We start from the raw sequence: 18,163 nt of genomic DNA, 5'->3' as shown, positions 1-18,163 counted from the left end.
AAAGGGGGAAAGCGAGCGGCGGCCGCGTGCCGGGGAGCGCGGCGCGTCTTCCAAGAGGCTGGCGACGAGGCACGAGAAAGGAAAGTCCCCGGCTCGTTTACTTTTCGTACCCCGCTCGGAGATTAACGCCATTCCTAGCGCAGCAGCGGCACTGGAAGGTCGTCTGCAATCGCGGCTTCCTCCCTTTCGGACCTTGCACAGAAAGTGACGCTGACGGCTCCAAGCGCGGCTGGCCTCGTTTCTTAAAACCATTCACCTGCACGCAGACCTGGCCCGCGTTCGTGAAGATGCCGTCTCGCCGAAGTACGCGTTAGCACAACTAGCACCAGCTGTGCCGCACCTTCCTCCCCCGCCCCGGGGCCGCACGCCCTGCCGGCAGCTCCCAGCCCCGTGCTGCTGCTGGGCTGAGAGCCCGGAGATGGAAGAGAGCTTTCCTAAGGGTCCAGTCCTAGGCTGGAATCCTTCTTTCCGCCTTCTCTGAGAAACCGCAGAAAGGAGACGTACTGATAAGCACGGAGACGGCGGGCGGTGCGAGAACGGGACGGGCAGGAGGGCACGAAACGACCGCGGGCAGCGCTCAACGCCTTCCAGCTGCAGCCCCCCGAACCCAGGGTAGGGCTGGTTTTGCTCGATTATACCGGGGCTCCAGCAGCAAACCGAAGCAATAAATAAATCCAAGCCTATAACAGCTGGTGGCTGAAGAAGGGTAATTAGGGACTGAAAGCTACTGGAATCAAATTAGAGACTGTCCTGGAAAACAGGGATGGTCGGAGCCAAAAGAACGAAAGGGAGGCGGAGCACAAGGGAGTTTCCTGTAATTCCCAGAACAGGCACCTTAGCAGAAGAGGGCCTTTTCATCCTAGCTTTGCAGTCCCTGAGAATTCTAAAACACACTTCCAGCATCAGTGCAATTAACGCATCAATTAATACAAATCTCACCAGATAAACATGAAAAAATGACATTTAACACAGGTAGGAACGTGTCAGACATTTAATCCTCATTGCAGCTCTCCTATTGCAGCCCTGGTCAGGGTCCCAGCTGAACACCGGAGCCAAGGTTGGGCAGGTGAGGGGCAGAAGACAGCAGAGCTGCATTACCCAGCCCTGGGCAGTTTGGTTCAGCGTTACAAAGGCTGACAAAAGCAATAAAGTATTTGCCGTCGTGGGCAGAAAATAAGTCCATCTTAAAGACAGAGAACTCATGCAACTGGTAGCAGCCCTCAATAAAATACTTAGAAGTCAAAGCAAAGCAGAAGGAATGCATTTTGTCCCAGTGCCCTGTACTTGCACAGCTCTCCCCCTCCTCCTCGCCCAGCTATTCTTCAGCTAACTAACAGAGCTCCACTATTGTTGAGGCCATGCTGGCACAGAAAAGCACCATTCAATTTAGGCATGTATGTGGACATGTGCCAGACCTCCTTACACTGTCAAAGAAAAAACCTTACAAAGTCTATATCCATAGGGCGTTGTGGCAACCACGTGTGAATGCAGAACGATGAAACCAAAAACCTTCCTGGGCAGACTTGCCAATTCTCTCACACTGCAAACCCCCCGGTACATCTGCAAGCCTGCAAGATTAGCACTGCTGAAGTCTGAAGTCCCACCTTCCAGAGTTGAGAACAATAACTTCCTCTCCACTGTGTAGTAGATGCTGGGAGGCCATCTGGGTATAAGGTAAACTTTAAAATATTCTCACTCAAAACCAAAGTTGTTTTTTTTTTTTATGAGCTTGCAGTATTTTGGAGCTCAAATACTTCTGAATGCTGGGGCTTGGCAATACTGAAGTAACTAATTATCTAAATAAGAGTTTGGATTAGATCCCTGAGGTGATACTCAATTTCCAAATTCTGGCCACAAACACACCATCCATCAGTACCGAACTGCTGACTACATCCCACAGTTGCCCCTTCCCTCCCCACTCCCCTTTTTAACTGAACTTTAATTTCCTAATTTATCACGTTTCCTACTGCCAAAAGCAGGCTGAGAACTGTCTTTTCTCTCTCGGAGAAATAAAGCACACAGGTAGGAAGAGCTTTAATTTTCTGTAAGACAGACAGGCACAGTATCTGGGCCAAGTTCTCCTTTTCATTTTCTCCCACTACCCTTAAAAAATTTAAATCAGTAGTGCTGCACTATGGTTTGATCTGCTCTCAGGGGCACTAAAACCAAAACAGTTTACAGCTCTGCCTGGAAACATAACATACGGCCCAGCGATACGTAACACCCATAAACCCAACCGAGCGAGAAGTCACAAGATGAATCAGGAATTCCAGGTAACCATAGAGGCAAAAGCACCCACAGCAGCTCTCAGCATCAGACAGCTTCTGTTCACATGGGTACCTTGCACACCAAGGTTGTATTTATTGCTGCTCTAGGGATTCCATGCCACAAATATACAAGGTAAGTGAGAGTACTAAAGAACAGCACACCATGATGTGTCACTGAGCCACACTGCGATTATTTTAATGTGGGCAGATGAAAACAAGAATTTTTACTCCCAACGTGCATTTTGTAATCTCTCACTGTTATTTCCATCATTTTTGTTTGAAAAATTCCATTGATCCCTTCAAAGCATCCATACTTGGTCCCAAATTGTTGCAGGACTCTTGTAAGACAGAACCACCGTGGCACTTGTAACATTTAAAAATCCTTTTGTTTTCATATTGCAAGGTTAGAAACAGAGATGAAGCCTTCATCAGGGAGGAGGCAGCATTCAGGGCGAGGCGGCTTCCACGCATCAGTGCTAAAGAGAAGGTCTAAAGCATCACAGAGCTGAAGACCAAAATGACAAAGAAGCCACAGCCACACTCTGCAGCGGGCAACGTTAGGTACTTCAGTGAGTTCAAAGCATTGTCACTTGGAAACAAACAGCTTCCATCTTGCTACATCTAATATCAGTCAAGTCCATTTCATCCAAGTTGTCATATGACAGGATGAGAACAAGGGCAGTCTGGCAACAGCATTGCTTGCATTAGAAGTAAAGGACAAAGGAAGCCTCATGTCACCACATATAGGTTGCAGTCGAATGAATGCCCTATGTTTCTGCCTAGCAGCTTCACTTAGATAAGAATCAACTACATCTTACAGGATTAAAAATAGAAAAAATAACTTCCCGTTTTAAGAAAAAAATTAAGATAGCATTACATTTATAAAGGAATGACAACAGCGAGGAAAAAATCAGATTTAAGGTTGGGGCTGTGGCCATAATTCCATATTGTAGTTATTGGAAAGGAAAACAAAGGCACTGCAAAGCATGAAAACCCAGCACTGCTCATCTTTCATTCCTGAGATTTTTTTATTCCTCCCCTCCCTGCCCTCAGATTTTCCAGATGATTTGTGCCACATTTCGAGCTGAACATTACAGTCACTTGCTCAGAAGATCAACATACAGCATTCTCTCATTCAGAGGGGAAAAAGACTGGTTTCTCATTAATGTACAGGACTGATAGATGCCTATGCAATCAACTCATTTTTATGATCCTTTTCAAACTAATTACTGTCTTCCTCAAACCAAAACCTGAACATGCTTGGGTTCTTCTTTCCTGAAGAGAGAAGCAAGGTCTTTGTGTATGGCATTTTGTTCCAGAGAAGCATTCTTATACTTGAAATACTTGCATATAGAGAATAAGACTGCAAGAAGAAAAAAGAGCCAATCAAGCTGCTTCAGAAACAAGGAGAGTGGAGCTCTTCTCAGTCTTTTAACTACAGAACTCTAAAAACCTTCCCCCACCAGCAGCGAAAGGCACACGCTGCTTCAGTGCCTAAAGTGAGCTCAGGCAGTAACCTATAGTACTCCCAGTCACCACAACTATGGCTCAAAAAATAACCTCTTCAGCTAGTAATTTGATAGCTTAGAAACGGGAAGCAGCTTTTATATACGCATATACACACACACCTCAAGCATAAACTCTGACATTCACTTGGAGGAAGGCTATCATTACAGCTGGCGCTCAGCCCCGGGCCGCCCATGGCCACCGCTGGCCGTTCTGCTCTCAGTCACTCCGATGACTTCAGTGAGCGAATCCACGGCCACGACGAAGAAAGCAAAGGAAGCAAAGGAAGCAAGAGCCTCACAGAGCCATGAGCAGCACGGCCTGAAGTAATGAAAGGCTCAGCCTTTACCAGCAACGTTGCAATCCAACTGCCACTCTTTTTCTGAGTAAATTCTCAGGAGTATATAGATACCCACAGCAGCAGAAATGGAATTGAAGAAAACTTTTGGTTTTAAAAGCCTTTGGGTCCAAAACCACCACTTTGCTTACACACTACTCCTATGGTTTGTGCAAAGCACGGCAGCTGCAGCATGGGGATCTGCGAGGGAACGGCGCCCAGGGACCAACAGCCTTCTGTTGCCTGATGGGGATGAGGGCACGTGCACAGATCACAGCCCGTGCTGACAGCAAAGTCTCGTCAAAGAACTGACAGAGGGTACAGAAAGGTTCTGTGAGGATTTGGAATACACTGCCTGATCTTGCAAGTCTCACACATCGTGCAGAGAATAGGTGCATGCTGCAAGCTGGATTCCTTGTCAATGTGTTTCTCTTATCTGTAGTTCTAGAAGAAAACATTTCTACTGGCAGAGAAATGAAGCTATGGAAAATCATGAAACTGAATTTGTCATTCAAATAAAATAATTTTAAATTAATGGTGGCAATATTCTAAGCCAAAAAAGGTTAACAGATGCAGCAAATTATTCTCACTTTCACACATCTTGGTTAACAAAGTAATACCCTTGCCTTTCAATTGCTTCCAAAACATCATTCAATAAAAAAGTCCCCTATAACAAAGGAAGTTGAGCCTTTCCAAGTCCAATGAAACCACAAAAATATTTCTGAAGCCATCAGGGAAAATGCGGCCATTGCTTTTTACAATTCAACTGCTCTCCTGCTGACAGACATCAGATGGCCCTTTGGAATTCAGCAGAGCATGCACTTCAGAGAAGCGAAGCAGGGAGGTGAGGTACTGCTGATGATGAAGATGAGATACTCTGCAAAAGCATCTTGGTGCTAATAGGTGCATTCCCAGCCTGTCTATGTGAACGTATCAAATGGTATGTAATTATGTTTTGAAAAAACACATCATTTTGTTGGGAAGAGCAAGATAATTCCTTCTTTACCAGACAGGATCCGTCTCAGTCACTCAGTTCCCTTTTTAAATTTTTAAGTGATTCCTTTGAGATGTGCTTTTCAAACTAGATTTGCTGACATCGTTTCAAACATTTCTCAGATAACGCCTCATTTTCAGTGGCTTCTGTTGCACGCCAACAGATTTGAGTCTCAAATAGCCCTACTAAGCGGGCGTTAGGGGCTCCCTATTCAAATCCCCTCTGGAAGGAACTTCACAGAATGATGTATTTGGTCAAATCTTCTTAGTTGTAGTTGAAATTCAGGCTGATGTCCCCATTTGTTTACGTATCCATGTTTATGCTATTTAAGGCCTTACATGAAGACTGAAGAACAACCTAAAGAGAGAAGCTACAGCGAAAAACAGGAAAACCAGGAAGTGCAAATTCTGACAGATTACCACTCGATTCCATCTTTCAGAGGCTCTCAAACGCTGCACACCACGACGTCTGCCGCACCAACCCTGTTCTTGTTTAGCTTTTTGCTCTCACATTCTTCCTGCAAAACTGGAAGCAGGTTCTATGATTCCTCTTGGATTCCTCTTGGCTAATCCCAGGCAGAAAGGCAAACAGCAGGAGCTCCTCAAGCTCACAGGGTTGTAATAAGCCACGCTGTCACTTTGGAAACTGCATTTGAGGCATCTGCAGTAATACTCCAGCTGAATTCCTGTAAGATGCATGCTGGCTCAGCAGCACTGCCCTACGCCACCAGCAGTTCTTTGCCCACGAATTCCCTGCACCCAGGTCCCACTACTACTGAGCTATCAGCAGATGATCCCAACTCTCCTGTAAACCTGGAGGTGCTCCTTTCGTACAGATGAGACAATGGTCAGAAAAAAGGAGGCAAAAGCTCCAGCCTCCGAGCTCAACTCAGCAGTATCATTCCCAACACAGTGGAAGCCAGAGGTAGGATCACACCTCATGCATGGAGAGCATCACATTCCTCTAAAAACAGCTGAGTAACAGCTTCTGGCTCCTCTTCATGCTGGGATTCATTGGGACTCATTGGGACAGCAGTTACCTCTCAGCCCACACCAAGTTCTCTTGCAGAGCTGCAGACTCATTCTCCCATGGGAATCGTGTTCCCAAGTCCCCACCCCCTGCATCCTTTGAATAGTTGCAGATACACAGAATCTGAAACCTGACCCTGGTCGTTCCTAGCCATTCACTGAGACTACTCTAACTGTGCTGAATTTGCAAACCAAACTAATGGCACAGCTACTGTGTGTGCTCCACAGGGAAAAAGAAGATGGGAGCTTAATTACAAAGGTGGGGAGCTGAGAGCAGTGGCACCAGCATGGGGAATGGGAAATAGCACTGCAGTGCCAGGGAGCTGTCATGAACCTACAGCTTTGTTGTCTGTACTCAGCCTTACTTGTAAGGCAAATAGTGCACGCCTTTCTCTGTGTTGTCAGTCCCCTATAATTGCCCAAATGTGTTATATAACAAAGGAAAAAATGCTCTAGAGCCAAGAAGTACCACAAACCAAGCAATTAAATAGAATTTTGCACACTAAGCAGGGATGAAACTGCATTCTGTATGAAGTAGGGAGAGAGAAGAAAGGAAGCTGAGGCTCGGTGCAGCTCACAATCCTTTTTCTTCTTCTCTGCAGATGTTCAAACATATTCAACACTAATGCACCCATGTTCTTACTGCAGTATACTGGAAATGCTTTCTAAATTCTAACAGTACACACAATGCCATGCGAAAGAATCTTAAGTGTAATGAAACACAGAAAAGTTACTGTCGGGCCCGAACTCTAGCTTAGAAAAGTTAACGTGAAGGTATTTCCTTAGAAGCACAATTTGACCTAACCTGGTGTATGTGTTTATGTATGTACACACACTCAGTTCTCATCATGAGCTTCCATCTTTTACGTGAAACTGACTCTCAATTCACAAATCACTGTGGGCAGAAGTCACAGATACCTCTGATTGACATAAGAACTGAAGAACATCAGTGCTTAATTACGGCCACAAAGTACCTCTCTGAGTAGCAATGGGGAAAGTCTTTGAATGCAAACATTTCTGTTCAGCTCCCCAGCTTTGACAGCTTTTCTACAACCCATGAAGCCATGCCAATTTAAACCAACTCAGGAGCTCTGTGTTTAATAAGTTTCTTGTGTCTGATGCTTTGTTAGAAAGACAATATTCTTTATTATTAGAAAGTTATGGTCTGTATGGTTAGCCATCCAGTGATAACATCCCAGCTTCGAGCATTCAGCCTCCAATAGTACATGCCCTACACTCACTTTCATATCTTCTCCCCCTCCAACTTCAGTTCCAACTGTGAAGAGCAGCAGAAGGCTGACTTGAAAAGAAGCAAAATAGAACCAGGAGGATTAGAGCAAATGCCTCACACATGAAGAGTATTAAAATTTACCAAGCTTGTAAAAAAAAAAACAAAAAAAAAAAAAAAAAAAAAAAAAATCAACAAGAGACAATGCGTAGAAGATGTATGATAGGTGCTACTCACCAGCAACTCAGGGCTTATTGGCCTATGCCTGTATTTTGTGAATTTTTTTAAAAAACGTTCTTTCAGTGCAAAGTTTAGGGATGCAAATGCAAAGAAATTAAAATGCATCTCTGCTGTTTTTTAATGCAATCAAATTTTCACTTCCATAAATGAAGAGAGATGGGCTGCACGTGGCCCCCAGCACTCATGGCTAAGGCAGGAAACACAGTTAAGAACATAATTAAAAAACTAGAAGGATTTTTAGAAGATTTTTATAAACCTGATAAGAGCTCTATGATTAAAAGCTCATGAAGTATTACATTTTCACAATAGAGGAACGGCTTTTAGTAAGTAACTAATGACCTTTTGTCCACAGGGTTCCCAGCCTTGAAAAGCACTTCACTCGACCACTTCAAAATCTGCAGCACTGCACACATGAACCCTCTGCAGTCTTTCCCTAGAAAGCAGAGAGCTGGGAACACAATTCCAGTTCTGGCTTTGCATCACAGTGCTCCTGCTGAGCATCTTCCAAAAGTTAGAGTTAAAACAAATTCACATCACTGGGTACACACAGTAATTCAAACTAGCGTTAAATCCATGCAAGTTAGACAAGACATAGGTTGTATTTAACCACTTGTTCAACAGCAATTAGCAACATGCAGCACTTTGCTCCTGTTCACAGCTGGCTGATTATTGCCCCGTGCAGGAAGGGGAGAGGGGCACAAACCTCTGCAGCCTGAAGGTCTGGCTGGCACTGACTTCCACAGAGGGCTCTGAAAACATTCTTTGCCCGCTCCTCTCTCTAAAAAGATTCTCATTAATATTAATAGATGCATTTCAGCATCATTTAGCACCTCTTATTGTGAGGACAGTATCTCCCAGAAACCCATCCTCTGGGAAAAAAAATCTCATTAAGAAATAATTCCTGCTATTCCTAATTAATACCTGAACAAACCACCTATGATCCGTTTAGACCGTCCAAGAAATCAGCGTCTCCCATTAAAACAACTTCAAGATGCTTTTCAGAAAAATCCCTCCCACTTTCCTCATTCAATACCAAGTCTACACACAAACCTGTGGCAATTACAGCACATCCCTGGCCTCCATTTGTAGATCCGATATCCTTATGAATGGCCAGAGCTCTGTGCTGTATATGCAAATGTCAACGAGCACACCACGTTCCCATGCTCCATTTGCATATGGAAATTCACACTGAACACACCGAATTCACTCATCAGTAAATGGAGTGAAAGAAGTCCCTCAACAGGCTGCCCAGGGTGAGAAGCTATTGCTGCAAATAAGCTTAAAGTTGGTATCAACAATAACAATAACAATAATGACAATTAGAATCGATGTTGGAACAGGGCCTCGATTTTTGTCTCCTGAGGACTTCAGAAAAACTATTATACATTTGGCACATTGCCCACATCCTCCTTTCCTTTTCTCAAATTGTCCAATAGAAAAAGATTTTATTTCTTAAGAGAAATCTTTACAGAGAGCAAAAAAATACTGAGACTGTTTCAAAGCTCTCACTACAAAACCCGTCACTGAAACCCCTTGGATTCCATTCTGACAACCAAACATGGAAAACTGACATTTGTTTGGAGAGATCATGAAAGATTATTCAGCATTCTCATAACATGGAGACAACCCCCAATTCTTGCCCAAATTCTACACAGAATAACCAGATTTCATATAATCACTTTGACCACTCCTAAATGGAAAAGCTCCCACTGGAGTAATATTATAATGTCTTACAACATGAAGCTGAACAGGGTGATAGAGATGAGCATCTCTATTGTGGAAGCATCTGACCAGTGCATGAGCAATCCCTACAGCCAGCAGAGCATATTATAGATTTTAATTTGTGTGCTCTTGACAACAGACTACAATAAATAATAAGAAAATTGTAATCACTCTACATTCTGCACAAGCCTGAATGCTTCATCCTTTATTTAATGCTATCTGACAAATGCTAGTATATCTGGGAGGAATTTGACCCTCAGTATGCTTCATGAAGATTCCTACAGATAACTGCACATTAAATATTAACTGTGCATATTTAGCTAACCAACTGTTTTATCTCTTTTAGAAGCTACTCAAAAGATTTCAACACAACTGATGAAGCCCTCCCACCCCCTGATCCCAGAGCAGGGATGCACAGGTTGGTGTCACCTCCAGGAGGTGCAGTGCCATAAGAGCCACGCAGACCCCAGTGTCACTTCAATTCTTTCATTAAGCTTCCCAGGAATTGGTTAGACCTTTGGCCATAGCTGCAGAGAACTCACGCTTCATCAGTTCTGTGGGCAAGGAATTTCATTCTGAAGCTATTAATCATGCACTTTGCACAGTCATTCAGGAAAAAAAAGAAATGAAGGTGAACTTGTGCCTACGTAATTTTTTTTTTTAATGGGAAAGGACATCTCCCCCCAGCCCCACTAATCACAAGGATAATGGCCTCTCCATCTTCTACCCGCTGCTGTCACACTTCTAGCCTAACCATTGCAGACTGCTCCCTTCAAGTGAAGTCCCATACTCAGGCATCTGTATGAACAGAGGAGGGCAGCTATTAATAGGAACATTATGCTAATGTACATGATCTAAATGCTGGCCTGAACGCAGTTCAGTGCAGGTACAATTGTAGAGCTGCCTGGCACTATTGAGAAGCAACCTTTAGAATCCCCATAGCCTGGAGTCTCTCTGAACTGAACAGTGTTTTCTCCAGAAAGAGACCTTCACAAATGGTACTGCTGCTTCTGCATGACTTACCTTGCACGTCAGAGTAATTTGCTTAGTTTAAGTAATGTAAAGATGGAAGTAGTTTATTGCTGCAGTTAGAGAACACAAGTCAGACAAAACAGTATCTGGAAATCTAAAACTATCACAAAACTTAAGTTTGCATCATTAAAAAACATCCATCATTCCAATAAACACAAAACAAATTATGACGTGCTCCTTACACAACAATAAGGCTTCACAGGAGGGAAATTCCTGCTTTTCATGCTGTTCTCCCTATTCAGAGCCCAACTGTTTCTAATGGAAATTTTGCAATTGAGATTATGATTCAGCCGTGTTTTCCAGTCACCACACCATCACCATCCTTACAGCAAGGGCACAAATTTAAAGGAAACTGAAGATCTCCCTTTGGGACGCACATATTTTACCATTATCCCACAAGCTAAGAGGAAGCAGGAGCACCATCCAAGCCAAGGCTTTGAAACCCAAGCTACCAAACTAAGCAATGAAACACATCAGCTCCGGGATACCAGAAGACAACTTATGGAACAAGATGCCAATGACAAACAGGATGCACCCGACTTTCTGGAATGGAAAATTCTTCAATAGGTGAACCGTAGCAACAGGTAAAATGAGCAGGCTGTTACCTGCAGGACAAGCTGCTGCCAGGCGGTTGCCAGTGGCTGACCATTGCCAATGTTGCAAATGCTCATGCGGTCTGCGGGCTGATTGGCACGCTCGAGTTGCAAGGAGACATTGCGCCGCTCTTCCTCGAGTGCACGGGTAAGCCGCTCAAAACGAGCTTCTTGCTCCTTAACAGATGCTAAAATGCTGGCAGCAGACCTGATATCATAGTCATCCATGATTGCTTTCAAATGCTCCTGCCTGTTAACTGACACGGGCAAATGGAGAGGGTTAGGCAAAGGGGTGGGGAGGAGACAGGTCAGAGGTTAAGAATAAAAATGCACATTGTTAGTCACTGTACCAAAATAGCATTCACACTAAGCAGCAAATTCTACTACTCTTTGAAAAGACTTCCCTTTTCAATGATCTGATTTTCAATCTGAAGTAATTAATCCAGTGCTTCTCTATGAAAAATATACGCTCACCTTGGATAGACTTGATATTTAATTCCTTTGATCTTTTTGCTAAAACTGCTCGACAGGAATATACATCCCTCTTGCAGAACTAATCTCACTATGCAAATACTAACAGACTCGGAAAGAATTATATAAAAGACAACTGGAGGGGTGAGGAATGCCACCTTTCTCTCTACAGACACCTGGCATGTTTGACTTGAACAGCAAACGAGAAGTCTAACATTTCTGAAGCTAAACTACATAGTACAAAAAACAATTGCATTCATTTTTCCAAGTGAATGGAATCCCCCCAAATTTAGCAGACAGCAGCTGAAAATAGTTTTCCATTTTAAATTACAGGAGTATGCCGTAACATGAAAGATATTTTTAAATACAGACAGTGCAATTGCAGTTGAAATGCGCTTGATGATTTCAGCATGGGAGCCAATGAAGCAGCCCTTCATGCAGCTGTTCACTAATAATGTAAATGAAAAAGCCCAAATCAAACATCTTCAATGGAAAACACACAGGATTGCTTGTCTTTCAGTGCAGGAAAAAGAATTCAGAGAACTAGATGTGTGATGTATGTCCTGCCTTCTGTCTTCACGAGAGTTATGAAGAATTTGATTTAAAACCATTTCCACCTGTATGGTACACGGAGCAAAACTCCCCTTCAATTCACAGATCTATCATTCCAGCATCAGTTAAGATGTTTTCATAACTGTATAAAACCAGCAACAGAACATAAGCATTAAGTGGTGGCTTCAATGGAATCCTTTTCACTAAAGCTAAACTAGTAACTAGTTTACTACTGCATGCTAGTAAAATACCTGCAGCTTTTTGGAGCAGAGCACACAGAGGTACAATTTTCTTCAGGTCCTGTAATCCAAGTGAATTTTATACCAATTTTATGCCAAGAGTTACACTATCTAGAAAGGGCCCCTTCACAAGCATCAAAAGCAATGCTTCCTCTCACCAGAGAGATTCTTTGTTTCCCCCATCTATCAACAGTTAACAGGAGCACTGGTGATACCAAAGCTTGGCTTCCAGAAGCTGAGCATTTCATCACTGAATTGGTGCTTTTTTCACATCCAATACATTTATCAGGTCTTTTTCCTGTGTTGAATCCATAGCAGCTAATAATAAGGTTCTGCAGTATTCCCAAAAGAGAGGTATCAGTGAGTATAGCTACTCACTATATATGTGATAACTGCACGTTATCACGTAAGTTTGCTGGAAACTTATAAATAACCTTGAGGTTTCTCTTCTCCTGAAGTCATCCAGAAGGCCCACAAGACACTGAAGCAGAAGTAATTGACTAAAAACCCACAGCAGATACTTTGATTTCATAGGAAGCAACCTGTCAATAGCTCTGTAGTTCAATGTTAGCTCCTAAAAAGTTGCTTTTGAAAGGAATCCGAGTGTTGGAAAGCGTAAGGACTAATATGTATTAATTTTACAATGTTTGCCATCATGATTTCAGTTTCTCATGCTTTCAGCTCAGTAAGCAAAAGTGTAATTTAACAGAAAGACTGTTCTTACTTATGCATTGGATTTAAATCCTGTTGATATCCTGAAGGAAAACCAAAAACCAAAGGGTTTCCAGATGCCACACACTGGTCAAACATAGACCATGCTGTCAACCATCCAACAGAACAGTGAACTTGCAGGAAGTCCATGCAAGGCAGGACAGTACTGCAGGACTCACCTGCTACAGCTCAGCAAGATTTAGCCCCAGCACAGCTTACACATAACTACAGCCATGCTTTCTGGACCTAAGCTGTCTGATGTGCAGCCAACTTGCAAATATCAACTTCTGTGCTTCCCTGCTTTGCACAGATGGAGCCAGCTTTGCCTCCCAGCAGTGCAGACATGCTCACAGATTCCTCAGGAGTTTTATCCTGGATGTATTCATCCTGGATGTTGAGATGAAACTCAGAAATCCAACGTGGGATGAAACTTTTCTGTCCTAAGTTAAACAACGGGCTTATGTGTCATGCAGCTAAGCCCACATACACGTAACAGAAGGAAGCAGAATCAAACTATAAGAGTCCTAAGCATTCCTCCAGGTTTTTCATCAGGAAAAGGTCAGAACTGAGCTCTAGTGGAAAGTAATCACTGTAGAGCTCATCAAATATGCTGTAACAATTTACCGCATTTCTTCATGGAGACAAGAGTTCCATCTTAAAAATAAAAAAGCACTAAAAATTATTCAGCCTCAGATTAAGCTTCATTTCAAGGATTTAAAAGACTCTCTACTTAAAAAATACCTGAGCCTCACCTGAGAACATATAACTGCAAGTTTCCTTTGTAGGACCTTCAGATTACACAGCGAGTTTGTTGCCTGCAGCTAAAACCACTTTTTCCTCACATGTGACCATGATATGAGATAGCTGTTCTCTTTTGGAAGCCCTGTGAGCTGGATAGGTCTATGGACTGAATTCAAAACATGAACCATTAGGACTGTGAGAAGAATACAAGATGTCAACTACAGTAACTAAATTCACAAAACACACTCCCTTTAAAATACATATTGAAAGTTTCTGTTCTGAGGAAAGGCATTAGCAAGAGCAGCATGTGAAACTGAAGCATCTCCTCTACTACGGATTCTGAAGCAGTAACAGCTTGAATGACTGAAGCTAATTCTGATGGCTTAGCTAATGTATAACTTTCAAGTCACATTCAGAGAACGTGACAGAGACCCCATTCTGAAAATTCCTAATGAGCTGTAAGAACTTGATGCCACACGAGAGAGAGATCCTAGAAACTTGGGTTCTCTGAACAGTACAAATCTCTTGAGAGCTACAGAGATCTCCATGCAGAAAATGAAACAGTAACCTCCTTCCAACAGTAAATGTGGTGCTTCTTTTCTCTGCACAAAGAAAGACATAAGGCTGAAAATAAACATATATTTTCAGACGTACAATTAGTGACCATAAAATTCCTAATTGCTATGCAGAAACAGCAGCAGGACCAGTAACTGCCTTTTAAGAACAATTGGACAAAGACTGGCTTCTGCATTTCAAATGATTTATTAGCAGATAAATACTTGTTTGCTGTTGATTGCACTCCCAGTTATTTACTCAGGGTTTCAACAATTTACATTATCAGCAGTCTAGACTACAGACTAGAGGAGGAAAACAGAAGTACTGACTCATGAGTTACTCAGGCCGCCACTAGCAATTTGCTGCAATTTGTGACTAAATTAAAGTGCACTGAAGAGCCTATGACTAAATGAAAATATTAGACCTATAGCAGCCAGGTAAAGTATATTCCTTAGGCTGCACTTCTAAAAACAGCAAACACTTTCCTGTGAGGTGTCAAAGGCTACGCTGACAGCAGCAAATCCTCTCCCACCCGCCTATGTGACTCTAAATACATTACTGTGCTGTGTTAGAGTTGAAGCCAAGTAAGAGGATCTATTTTAATTTTTTTTGACTGTTCATGTGAAGAACTAATGCATCAAATGACCACCTATAGGTCAATACAGCTTAAGTGTTCAAAAGGGATGAAAATCATCCCTGTGCAAAGACGCAAAAGATGGGGAGCCTGTACACTGCTAATGCCCCAGCTCACGCTCGAGTTTGAAGGATCCTGGAGCTACTGGCACGCCCTGGGTCACTTGGTCCTCTGCACACTAATTTTGGTAATACAGAATGTAGCTGATGGTCAATAACTGTCAAAGAGCCCTTGAAATAGAGGTATCAGTTTCTCTGATATTTGTGCTTCTAAACTGAACAGTCCTTGAGAACCTCAAATCCCAGAATTGGGATACTCAGAATGCTCTGCCTTTCTAAAGCAACTGCATACTATAGTGAGCTGAGCCTGAAGAGAGCAGCCCACCAGAGCATTGCAGAACCTTCTCCTGGGGAAAGGGAAGTGCCTCTCAAGGCACACAGGAAATGTCTCAGCTCCAATAGTCCAAATACTGAGCATTGCTATTGCACAGGACAGCCCAGTCTAAGTCCGCTAAGTCCTGCTAGCAAGAAATGGTACTATGATGAGCAACAAGAAGCCTGTATGTACAGCAAATTGACAGCTGTAGTAGCAAACATGAAAGCATGCATGGAAACAGTTGCTATGTGCTTCTACACGGAGGAAAAACATCAGCTTAAAAGCAAAAGTGGGACTAAAATAATTTGTGAAACTGAAGCATAGCGCATGCTAATTATGTTTTCACCCTGAAGTGCTGCAAGAGATGAGCAGCACAAAATGACTGTTATCACCCATGCCGTATCACAAAGCATGCAGAGAAAACCAAGCAAGATACACACCTAGTGAATTACTGGGGTCTGAATGTCAGAGATGTTGTGACATCACTCGCTAAGAATAGGAAAGTAGTGACAAAGTAGGGCAGCAGCCTCAAGCAGAACCAGCTAGAAGAGAGGAAAGAAGAAAGAGTTGGTTAATAAGGTATTACAGTCTCTTCTGCATACAGTCACTTCCCAGGTTCTCCTTAGCATGTTGTATAAATTATTTATAATGCTGTTTTGCTCCTAACATGGAAGAAAAAGAAAGAAACAACATTCAAAGGAGGCAATCTTGAGACTGCTGTAGACTACAAAATAATATCAAAAAAGGTTTGTGATCTGTTATCAGAGTCAATACCTGCAATTCCTGAGAGTCTGCTGAACTGGGGCAGACTAAACTGGAGCACCGAGTTTGAACATTACAGAACTGGATGTTGTAGCCAAACATTTTACAACATAGAAATCTAACTTGACACCCTTTAATTAACAGCAATTATCTAGGCACACAACTTGGGCCTCGTTTTTGATGTATGAGCCCCCAAACAGCGCAGGATTGTTTCATGGATACCAATCAGAGGGTAGATTTCTTTCTAAAAAATGCATGCAGCACAATAGTTTGAAGTCACTTTCTTTAGCCTGTTTGTAAGCAATCCTACAGGAAAACCAAGTGAAAGTAGGCTCTTGGATGTTAGGTCTTTTATTTAACTTGGTAAATCTCTGACCTGTTTAGTCATAAAACATTAAGCACCACACTTCTCTGGGTCACTGGTTGCAAATACAGTACCTGTTTTTGCTGGATAACGTAGAGAATAGAATCCATTTCACAAAGGCATGGTTCCATGAAGCAGCATATCCAGTTTTAAGCTACAACCCTGCAGACATGCAGCAACCACACGGCACGAAGTACAGAGCCAGTACAAACTTTCTTTTTCTGGTCCAAATATTTCAGAACACTTTCAAAGAGTAATTTTGCCCCAGCAGATTTCATGCTTGACCAGGTACCGTCTGCCTTCCTGAAGCCAGCATAAACACCATTTCATATCTTTCTGCCAAATCACCAGAAATAGGATCCTTTCATTGCATTGATTCGGTCTCAAAGGGCAAGGAATTGCCATGTGAAAGAGCAACAACTCATTTTCCTTAAACTAAAGGAAGTAAATGCTGTGCTCAGAACTTACTAGATAGAATAACAGTGGTGAGGGTATGCCCAAACATGAAAGCAAGGAGGCAGAGTGAGAGAAACACTAACCTGAAGTAAATGACCAGGAGGAATAAATTAAGCATAACTCAGTTTCTACAGACAAAAGAGCAATACTTTGCAAAAACAAATTCCAAATAAACTGCTTCTCAGACCTTACGGTGAGATTTGTCTTGAGCGCGGCTCTCCTGCTGCTGCTGCTCTGGTTGAGGGAGCTCTAATTTGACCCTTACGTGACAATCTCCACCAATGAATAGCAATGAGGAATTCACAAAGAAGGCTATTTCAGTATAGTTCTCTCATAGGCACAGACAGACACGCTGTGTTGGCATCAAAAGAAACAAAAAAGCTGGTCAGGGCTTTTTTTTAATTGTTAGGACAGAAGCAGTCTGTGAGACAAGGCTTCCACTAGGGAGAAGGCAAGAGGAGAGGAAATGCAGAACTAAGAAGGAACTTTGGATCTTAAAAAGCACAGCAATGAACGCTACAGCTTGCCAGTTCTATCACTGCAGAAAAAGGTCTGCATAAAATATTTGAGCACTACATCAGTACAAGATTTCATCCAGACATCCAGCAGGAATCATTTCACAGAAACAAACTGCAGAGTTACAGAACAAACTACACTCTGGGCTTGGCAACACGCACAGAACCACATATACATACATCACTGCATGCACTGTGCTCTTCTAGGAGCTATATAGAGGTTCTACACAGCTTTTAAGTAGTACTTAAATATAAGTATATATATATTTAAGCACATGTATATATATACTTACATACACTGAAATATATAAATGTTGTATTATGTTATAGATAGTATATCATATATACTAATATATATTTAAATATATGGAAATGGAGGATACATATATAAAAACTATACTAATTCAAAGCACTTCTTGCATCATCACACCTGTACTTAATCCCACGCAGAAAGAAGTGCACTGAACAAAGTCCTCCCAGAACAGATATAAACCTGCTGGCAAAGGTGCATTTTGGATCACAAGCTCAGTTTGCAAGAACAAAGCTAATTCTACAATTGTACCAATGCCTACCACTGTCAGCAGAAATCTGCACTGAGACTTCCACCTTAATGTGCCACTTAAATACAGACCTTGTAGCTCATCTCCCCTGATTCACCTGTGCACATTTAAATGACACCAACCAGGGTCTTTCTATGGACTTGGAAAATGACTCCTCACTTCATAGCAACACATTACATCAAATTCTTCTGGATTTTCTTCTAAAATCCCATGCAGTGTTTTCAGGGCTTGATGACACAGCAGGCCCACATAGCTTTAATTATACTGTCATTCTGTCTCCC

The 18,163-nt window shown here is 42.5% G+C and overlaps 1 protein-coding gene and 1 long non-coding RNA gene across 5 annotated transcripts in view; one reads left to right on the top strand and one right to left on the bottom strand.

The window, feature by feature from the left end:
- Positions 1-18,163, bottom strand: part of ARVCF (ARVCF delta catenin family member) — a 201,410-nt gene that overhangs the window by 114,891 nt on the left and 68,356 nt on the right. The window contains exon 1 of one of the 3 annotated variants that reach the window (XM_042828542.1): positions 15,666-15,744. The exons of 1 other annotated variant lie outside the window; for it this stretch is intronic. The gene's annotated coding sequence lies outside the window, so the exon portion shown is untranslated. Of the gene's footprint in view, positions 1-110; positions 133-15,665; positions 15,745-18,163 lie in introns of those variants that run through there. One more of the 3 variants, XM_042828545.1, reaches the window with a different exon arrangement.
- LOC122165507 lies at positions 63-7,506 on the top strand. 2 transcript variants are annotated; one of them, XR_006170526.1, is made up of 4 exons: positions 63-612; positions 1,463-1,674; positions 2,671-5,050; positions 5,436-7,506. It is a non-coding gene; the product is annotated as an uncharacterized LOC122165507 (long non-coding RNA). The 2 variants fall into 2 exon arrangements; XR_006170525.1 differs by having other exon boundaries at positions 63-1,674.

The sequence above is a fragment of the Centrocercus urophasianus genome, unplaced genomic scaffold (assembly GCF_019232065.1).
Source record: "Centrocercus urophasianus isolate 14NV4802_14NV808 unplaced genomic scaffold, USGS_Curo_1.0 seq_30, whole genome shotgun sequence".
NCBI classification, from domain to species: Eukaryota; Metazoa; Chordata; class Aves; order Galliformes; family Phasianidae; genus Centrocercus; species Centrocercus urophasianus.
The sequence above is the reverse complement of the archived record's forward strand: the minus strand, read 5'-3'. Positions and strand labels throughout refer to the sequence as shown.